The 10,369-nt window shown below is 39.8% G+C and overlaps 1 protein-coding gene across 3 annotated transcripts in view; it reads left to right on the forward strand.

The window, feature by feature from the left end:
- The first annotated feature begins 492 nt into the window (after positions 1-492).
- The window catches only part of zhx2a (zinc fingers and homeoboxes 2a), a 41,358-nt gene continuing 31,481 nt past the window's right edge, over positions 493-10,369 (forward strand). For 2 of the 3 annotated variants that reach the window (XR_015865165.1, XM_088411251.1), the window contains exon 1: positions 493-883. The gene's annotated coding sequence lies outside the window, so the exon portion shown is untranslated. The remainder of the gene's footprint in view (positions 884-10,369) is intronic. The other variant, XM_088411252.1, reaches the window with a different exon arrangement.

Consider the following 10,369-nt stretch of genomic DNA (forward strand, 5'->3'; position numbering starts at 1 on the left):
GTGTACATATCGTCTTTAGTTTAACTGGAGCACATTTTATGATGTTATATTGGAATACAGTATACTCCATTTCGTCGAATGATTGTGGATTGTACCTGCCACGACTCTACCTGACCACCAGATTCCCCTGCTGTGCTGTATGTTATAAGGCTTCAAAGATTTGACTTTTTTTTTCAAATCAATAAGGGCTAATGCTTCAAATGCTTCACACGGCTATTTTTTTTTTTGGTCCATCTCTAATCGTCGGTCAGGAATTAACTATTTCATGCATAAAGCTGGACGCATCGGTAGGTAAGATCACCACTCAGTTCTATAATGAGTCCGGAAGAGGTCACTGTTGCATGATAGTTTTCCAGGCGCCGAGGATATGCGTCTCACACACACCCCTGAAGACCCGAAGGAGGAGAAAATGACGTAGAGGGGGAGACGCTTGGCTGTGAAAGCCACGCCCCTTCGTGGTGATTTCATATCCAATGAGGTCGGAACAGACCATGGCCGACATCAGCACAGTAACAACACGGACTTGATTCACCTAAACACCGGCCGTCATGCTTCATGGTTGCATCGGCACAGCCTCTGTCACCCGGGCAGGAGAGTTGGTACACTTTCTGCTGCCCTCGTGCGAACTTTTCGCGGCTTCAGCAGCACGCAGCCACGATGGACGGATACCGGTGACACGGTGCGCCATGCAAATACGTACTCTGACGTCGGCGATCATGTGGCTTTTGGCGTAGATCTCCTTGTGATCGCCAATTTTTCTCTCTCCTGTCGCCTGTTGTCTGCCTAGCTACTGGACCTACAGTGTTTTCAATAGCTTTTGCGCATTCTTTTGCTTTGGGACCGTAACGCTCGCTACCCGAGCATCCTACAGAACAGCGGACAGGTAAGAAATGTTTACAGTTTTCATTTAGATCCAAAGTCCCGCAAGTCAAAAGTGCTTGGAAGCGTATATGTCTGTTTTCTCAGTTTTTTCCAAACAGCTCCACGTCCGAGTCAAAATATTAACTTGTCTCACCGCGTGAACTTTGCTTTCCTGCTTGCTTATTTTCACCTGTGCGTAAAATGCGTCCACCAAGTTTTTGGACGATTTTGAGGTCCTTCTATGTTCGAGTTGTACTCTGACGAGTCGTCGCCGAGTCTACAGAGGGAATGAAGCCAAGCAGGGAGTCAGGGACCGAGAAACGTCGGGTCTACTTTTCCTCCTCCTCCGTGTGTCGACATAACCAGCAAAACATGGCCGTCCTCTGCCGACATGTTGTTACGTCGCTGCCGAGAAGGAGGGGAACGTTGGGTGAGCGGGAGACTTTCCCCCGCGCCGCAAATGTCGCACCTCCGGCAGGAACACGGCGTTCGCTTTGCCTCCCCCGCCGCTGCATCCGCACAGGGTTCTAAGTGCAACTTAAGGAGCCCTGTGCTGTTGATGCACTTGGATTTGTGATGTAGGCGTAACGCGGCCAGCCGGCGACGCCTCCTCCCTGCCGGGAGATGGCTGAGGCTGGCTGTGGCTGGGGCTCACTTTCACTGCAGTGCCAGGCGCGGTTCTTTTTTCCCCAACGTCAACTTTGGGACTAGCCTATGGCCGCCTGCATTATCTTAGCACCCATCGGTTGGAATCTTTGCATCCAAACAGTGTGTAAACGGGGAAAACACATGGCACAGCACGGAACCATAAAGATACAGTACTTGTTCTTTAAATAACATCAATCTGCCGTCATGGGAACGCAAGTTATTTCAGCATTGTCCCTAAAAGTCATTTCAAATACTGTTCTCAAGTACTTTCAAGTACTGATTGTTTGGAGTCCAGTGGTTTTTGGTGTTGCTAAAGACTGAAAATGAGAACTCTTTAAGTATGATGCAGTGCAACGGTTCAAAACCACACCCGCAATAATGAACATATCAGTGTTTCAATGAGGAAAAGTTCATGTTTTGAGTCAGATCTTTTTCTCAAGAATTGAAGGGCTTTCAAGCCCACAATTCACAAAGCTCTCAATCCTATCCGGGAAGGGAAAATCCAGAGAACACTCTGTGGTATTTAAGAAAACCATGAACACTTTTGTGTGTGTGTGTGTGTACACACACACACACACACACACACACACACACACATATATATATATATATATATATATATATATATATATATATATATATAATCTGTGTGTGTATAAAGTAAACCTATAAATAAACAATGTACAACATAGCCACAGGTGGAATTGAAAAAACACTTTTGTGCCTCAATCAGCTAAAAAACACATGAAGTGCACCAATTTCCAATTATGTTTGGGATTTTGGATTAATTACGTGGATTTAAATTGTAATCATCCAGAATGACTTCAGAAAAATAAACAAAATATATTTTTTTCACTCTGTCACCCAGCCCTCGTAAACAACCAATCATTGCTCACCTTGGAAACACGTGATCAAACACAGAAAACAATTGCGTCAAATGGTACAGCAAATGGTACATGAAAAATCACTAATCCATCCATTCACATTTTACTGCTGAAAATGGCTAAATGAGAGACGCGTCCGTTAGGGTTTTTTTTTTTTTTTTAAATGTTTTTTCATCTTTAATTTTGGGGGATTCTGACACATGTGTGCTCACTAGATATTTGTAATGTTTTCTAGAAAGTATTCATTATCCTTATGGCAGTTTTTTCATCTTTAATTTTGGGGGATTCTGACACATGTGTGCTCACTAGATATTTGTAATGTTTTCTAGAAAGTATTCATTATCCTTATGGCAGTTGTAAAACGTACCGTGTGCAATAAATTTCACGATACACACTCTTTGGGAGTTTTGTGAATGTCGTTTTGCTCAGCGTAAGTGTCCGTGAGGTGCCTGGATTTTTATCTGAAATGACAAACCTTCCTTTTGAAACAGAATGGTTTTCATGTGCCTATACCCCCATCACATTAGTATGCCCTAAGATTCTGTGTTTGTCAACTTGCACTGTTCAGCTGCATCACCCAATCAGCTTGAGATCTAAGTAGGTTTGATCACAGAACAGTTAACCCTCCTGTCAGACTTTCTAGTACCTGCAATTCCTCAGGGTATAAACTTGTCGCCTCACACTCCTGCTCTTAACATGTGAAGAGCTATTTGGCTCATATTTGTTCGCATGTTCCCTGCGTGTGATGTGCCTAATCTGAGGTAATGTGTAATTTAAAGTGACAGCCTGCTGTAATAATTCAAAGAACGTCTCCTTATCAAAGCAAAACACAATTTTTCCCATATTCTTTGAGTGTGTTCACTATGAATACAGTATAGGCATAATTAGCACATTTTAATGTAGCTACATCTGTTATAAATAAAATAATAAAATCTACAAAAGATGACATGTAGTTTATGGTGGGGGATGTCAGAATCACTTACAGGATTACTCATAAGCATACAGATGTCGCACCATAAATCCTACGCATAGAACATTTAAGTTCAACTTAAAATCATTCTGTCTGTTTTTTGTTTATAGTAGTATATCTCACATGTGGTTTTGTAATGTTGTGGTTTCGTTCAATGTTTGTTCTACTTTTTTGGATGAACATTGCAGTCAGTCAAATTGTCAGGTTTTTTTTTTTTTCAGCATCAGCAACACTATTTTGTCATACAAAACAACTTATAAGCATTATATTAAAAATCTAATGTGTGTCAAGACTCAGGAAGTTTAACCATGCTTTGTACATGGACAAAATCTTACTTTAATTACATTTTTTTAAAGAGATACTTTAAGATACAGAGGGCCCCCGTGTTATGAGATTAATACATTCCGCGCTTGGGCTCGTAAGGTGAATTCACCGTGTGACGGTCAATCCAAACCTATGTTAAATAGCTAATGTGTTTAGAACCCCAGGTAAAAACATAAAAAATGTACATACATATTAAAAATTGGTACCAAAATAGTATAGTAAGTGTTAGTAAGAACTTAGTTACCTTCGAGTGCCGCTTGTTATGCCCATATTTCCTAATAAGGGTTGTCTCCAGCATCGTTTCCAAATAAATCATCTTCTTACTTCTCTCTTTAACATCACTAGGAATCTTGGGACCCATGGCTAACCCTTTCAACTTTAAATTAAGCAGTAAAATGCAGTATAAACACGATTTTGTAACCACTCACAATCGAACAAAGCTTTATCGTTCCGCCATTTTGAAACAAGTGAGGCCGACCAATAGCAGATCACCATCTCCGTGAGGAGATACCGGCCAATAGCAGACCAGAATTGTAGTGACGTGTTGCAGGGACAGCAACTGAAAATAAGCGTAATTACCTAAAAACACCTGCAGATGGAGACGAAACAGCACAAATACAGCGAAGCAACTAGGGTCATGACAGTTGTTTTGGTCGCAAAACCGGAAAAATGCCATGAAGAGGGGATGAAAAAACGCAACATGTTGCAACATGAAAATAACATAAGACAGGGATGCTGTAACATGGGTTCCTCTGTACTTATAACTGAGTTTGTGAATGTGACATTCCTAAGCAAAACAGGTAGGCCTTGATTGGTTGTCTGTCCTTCCATCCATCCATTTTCGAGAGCAGCTTATCCCAGCTGACTTTGCTTTGTTACCAGCAAATTGTAAATGTCATTTTCAGTTGACAGCAAGGGGCAAAATTTGTTTTGAACTGTATTATTTGAACATGAAAAACAATGGGGTTTTCAAATGAATTCTCGACAAAATACTAAATGTTAGACATGTAAAGTATGTATATATATATATATATATATATACAGTGGTACCTCGGTACTCGACCGCCTCTATACTCGACCAAATCGGTGCTCGACCAAAAAATTCAAGTAGATAATGCATCGGACCTCGAACAGATTTTCGGTTCTCGACTAGCCGAGCCGACCCGAACGCGCTCCTCGGCCCTTCTCGGCCAGCGGGTAAGCGCCAGTTCAACTCAGACCGCCAGCGGAGTAAGACGTTTGTTCGAGTATTTCTTCCCGGATTTAAACTTTTTCGTGTTGCTCTAGCCCTTAATAATGGGTCCAAAGAAAGACAGTGATAAGGGGAAGGCAAAGAGGAAAACAATGAGGACCACTATTGAACCGAAGAAGGAAATTATAGCAAAATATGAACGCGGTGTACGAGTGTACCTCGCGTCGCAGTTAGCTAGCGTCATCATGGAAGGAGTAACTCCCTCCCGTCCTCTCCACATCCATTCCTGTATGCCATCAACCACTCTCCAAAACGTAAGTAAATTATACAAAATGGTTTATAATGCTTTATTTATCTTTATCTTTATCTTTATCGTTATCATGTACTGCTTGTGCACATTTACTTGTGCACACATACTTTCCATTATTTCTTTTGGGAAAATTGGTTTCGGTGTTCGAACAAATCGGTGCTCGACCACCACCTCAGAACGGATTATGGTCGAGTACCGAGTTACCACTGTATATATATATATATATATATATATATATATATATATATATATATATATACTCTGAGATATATATATATATATATATATATATATATATATATATATATATATATATATATACTCTGAGATATATATATATAATATACAGTGGGCCTCCGGGTTACAAACTTAATCCGTTCAGCGGCTACGCTCGTAACTCAAACTGCTCGTATGACGGGCAATCCAAACCTATGTTAATTCGTGAATGCGTGCAACGCGTGCAAATACCTTGGGTAAAAACATCACGACTTTATACACATATTAAATATGAGTAACATAATCTACTGTACAGTTAAATTAAATAACATATACAAAGGAAAAATGACATTTACCTTTGGGGCGACGTGACTTGAGCTGGGTGGAGGCGGAGGGGAGCAGAGACCAACCCGCAAAGTTAACACAGTTACGCTGATATTGCTATTGCTCTTACAATGTCACAGTCACTGTTTCAGTCACGGTGTCAGTCACGGAGATGCTAAAACATATCACCGGCAATTTCCTTCTCTTTAATCCATAATAGAAGAAGCCTCTCCATTTTGTTGCCAAGCGAGGTCCGTACCCCGGCAAAGAAAGTCTTGCCCTTAGAAGATTGCTGAGCGGTTCCGTCCATAGTCACGAGCAAGGTTAACTATGCGTGTGCCTCCTTCTTTTTTTTTTATTATCTCCTGCTTCGTTTCTATTGTCATCATCCTCTTACTTCTTCCTTTACCGCTACTAGCAATTTTTGAAGCTATGTCTAACAGATAAAGTTTGCAAAGTCTTCACAACATTCCTTCCTTCCGTTTTTCACTCATTTTCTCTCCTTCCTTCCATCCCGACCAGCTGTGCCATCAAGCTAGATAAAGGCGTTCGGCCAATAGCATATCGGCATTTCTGTGATTGACGTGACGCCGGCCAATAGAATCTCCGTGAGTGAGACTGGGTGACCTTAATCGACCAATAGCATATGGCATCTCCGTGACTGACACCGTGACTGAGACAGTGACTGTGACATTGTAAGAGCAATAGCGTTCACGTTACTGTCACAAGCGTCAACTGCTGATTTTTTTGACGCAGCTAAGCGAAAATATATTTGCTTACACAATGGCCGGCATGTCGGATTGTTCGTAAGACGAAAGGTTTGCTCGTAAGTGGGGGACAAAAATCTCCGTGGTCCACGCTCATAAATCGAATTGTTCGTAAAACAGGGTGTTCGTAAACCGGGGGCCGACTGTATATATATATATATATATATATATATATATATATTTTTTTTTTTTTTTTTTTATTCTTTACTGTGTGGTTTGTTGGAGGAGCATGGTGTCGAAAATCTTGTGTTCCTTTTCCAGTGCTATTGACCCCAGCACAACCAGACACTTTAGAAACACTAGAAAAAAAAGAGCTAACATCCGTATTTAAATGTCTTTAGTATTTAGACAAAAAAAATTAGACACACCCATATCTTGTTTAAAGAATTCACAGAAGTTTTTATACGTGCAGCAAGGGGGATACAAACTCTTCTAGTCTTCTAGTTTGTTCTGTTAATGTATTTACAAATTGGCCTAATATTTACAGTATGTATCTTTTATAAATATTATTCATGCAATACAGAGCACAATAAGATGGACCTAAATACATCTGTAACATGGTTTTTGGTGTTTATTTGTGATATAGCTGTTAGTTTGAAAGCTCGTTGGCTTTTTTTTTTTTTAATTGTCCACGAGCCTTTGTCAACAACAAACTGATTTGTCTTGCAGTGAAACAGTCGCAATTACATGTTTTGTGTTTGCTGATGTTGCTATTATTCTTTGTATGGTCATGCTTATTTATTCCATGGCACATAGCCATGGAATATTCCATGGCACCTAGCCATGGCTTCTATTTTAGTCTTTTTGCCTGACTTGCAGCATTTTTTCTCTTCAACATCAATAGCTTCCAGCATCCGCTGACTCCACATCAAGCATTCAAATCAACTTACAGCCACTCTTTGTCTCTATGAAACACAACATAAAAAGTCTTAGCACATCTGAAAGATGAATGTGTTCAGCTTGGCACTGTGATTACGTCACCAACAGTGATGTGGTGGTTTTTATTTCAGGTTTTCAGCTATGTCATTTAGTGACTTTAGTGAACCCTGAGATGTAAGGTCATCACCTGTTTTTTGAGACTCAGATGGGTGTGGTTTGTAGAAGGTGGCAGAAGTTGATAGGAACCAGAAGGAGATAGGACTGAACTTCATAGTCTTTGTAAATATGAGATTAGTAGACAATGCGCATCATTGCTGAAGTGTTGTTATCTGACAAGCAAGCTGTAGCGCATCCCAGTGACGCTGCCAACAAATAACCCGGTGATGCTGTCCTCTAATGTAATTCACAAATGATTTATACAAATGGACATAGTGACCAACAAAAAACACCAGGATGTGACTCCTGCACAATATTGAACAGAAGAAGACAGATTCACATACAGCAGTGTGAAATGTCAACACAGCCAAATCGTCTGTATGCAACATACATACTATTCCTTACCTTATCGCGGATCACCGTGTCTTCCAAATATCCGTGAGTAACCTCATTTTATTCATCATGGGTTCCAGTATGCCTTTCTTTAACAAATGTATTTCTACTTTAAATTAAATGCTTTCATTCATGCGTTAAAACGGGTTGTGTCATGATGCCGTTTGAAGGGACACTGTATAAAATGTGATGTGTTTTTCATTACGAACAGCAGGAGGTGCTGCATTTATTATTGTCGTCCGTAGCTATAACAAACATGGCAGCCTCCACATAAGTGCCATCCCCCATGTAATATAATTTAATGATAATTAGACCTACAATCATATTTAAAACATATTGTTGGTCATTAACCATTTATTTGCAAGTTTTAGATCATTGATCATTTAATTTATTCATTTTTAATGAAAAACGATCTAAATCTTACACAGTGTCCCTTTAATGTTTGTTTACATAAGCGCATGACCCTCCCACCGCAGTGAGACTAGCCAGTTGGGTAAGATAAGATTGATAGATAGGCTCCAGTGCCTCGGGACCCTCATGAGAATAAGCGGTCAAGATGATAAATGGATAGATGTTGGATGCAGCCATATGGAGGAAGGTGTGTCTTCAGTCAACGAGACGTTTCACTTCTTGGTTAGAAAGTTTGGTACCAAAAAAGGAAAACGTTTTAATTTGAATTTAAATCACCAATGTGCCAAATTAATTCATATGCATATATTTCACTTTGGAAAGTTTGAACCATCATGGCAGGGGCCCTTTAAAATTGCTGAAATTCTCATAACTAATCCATTAGACAGTTTTCAACCTCACCATTTTTCACCAGACTGTTATGCAACATAAATGTGTGACTTCATTAGGTTTGATGCCTTCCACTATTATTTTTGCTCTAAATATGAAATATGGTTTCACTTATGATTCAGATTCAAGATGTTGTGAATGAGCAAAATTTGTTTACACAATTTGTTAGTCCTACTGAAAGTAAGGCTTCTCTGTTGCTGTGCAGATCATAGCATGGCACTTGACAGCTTAGTGCAGCACTTTGCTTTGCCCTGGAGGAACCATGTGATGAGGTTTGAATTAATTCTGTGGCGGTCCAAATTGCAGCTTTATACATTCCTGCAAGAAAACACCATGTAAGATAGATGTCAATGTGATAAACAATTACACATATCAATCAATATATATATATATAGATTTACTTAAAATAAATAGTGACCGCACTGTTACTCATATACAACTACTGTAAGTGGGTATGGTACATATACATATCATACGTATAGTATAAGGCAGGGGAGTCCAAACTTTTTGCAAAGTAGGCCAGATTTGGTGTGTTGAAAATGTAGGGGGGCAACCTTGGCAGGCGTTCTTCACATATAACAGCAATTAATTTAAATACATTTCAGCAAGCCGTTCTGTTTTTAACATTTGCTTTTTTTTATTTTCATTTCAACTATCTTAAGCGTCTGTTTTGGTTGATTTGAAACGTGCATATCAAAATTGAATTGACATTAAATATTGAAATTTAATATTAACTCAATTTCACTTTTTTTTAACAGTAACGTTTTTGTAACAGTTGTACTCTTGGGTGCAAATTACATTTGAAACATAAAAAAATATCTCACCATGGCAGTGTAATATTTATAGAATTTTTAAACACTAACAGAGAAATGAACAAGTAATAGTTATATCAACAAGTGCAGGGCTCATTTAAAATATGAAATTAGTAACTATAAATGTTGATTGGATTTTAAATGGATATTATTCTGGAGTGAAAACTTAAGAGAAAAAACATGTTCAGACTTCGTAAATGAAAAATGACTTGTCCGCTTGAGTGTGATGGGTGAAATTGAGATCTGGAGTGCAGGACAAAGGCCAGGTGTGGCTCTATGGCAGTAGTATGGATGCGCAAGATGTCCTGTAAGTGAGAGTCCGATAGCCGTGTCCTCACACGGCTCTTATTTAAGTTCATAACCGAGAATGTCTTCTCACACAAATACGTTGACCCGAACAAGCTTAGCATTTTCTTGCCAACTGCTCGAATCTCTCTGAAACTTGTCCTTATCTAGCTGTCAGTAAAAGTTGGCCATATAAAGCTGCTAGTGCTGACCGCAGCTCACTGCATCACACTGCAGCTCAACTTTCCTCCTTTTGTTGATTGTCGCCATTTCAGAAAATTAGGGGCTCAAACCGTCAATCACTCATAATTTGCTGTTCCTAATTGAGCCTATAGATGGCAGCATTTAGCACACACAGGTAACAGCGCTGCTGCCCAAGGTATTAATTCTCCATGCGGGCCAGACGTTATTGATTTCATAGACGGAGGCTGCAGGCCGGATGGAAATTGACCACGGGCCGAATTTGGCCCCCGGGCCGGACTTTGGAGATGTCTGTTATAAGGCAAAGTTTGAAGGAACCAAATCAAGGAGAGCCAACATTTTTATTCAT

This window comes from Hippichthys cyanospilos, chromosome 3, assembly GCF_059441005.1.
Source record: "Hippichthys cyanospilos isolate Australia breed blue-spotted pipefish chromosome 3, RoL_Hcya_1.0, whole genome shotgun sequence".
Taxonomy (NCBI): Eukaryota; Metazoa; Chordata; class Actinopteri; order Syngnathiformes; family Syngnathidae; genus Hippichthys; species Hippichthys cyanospilos.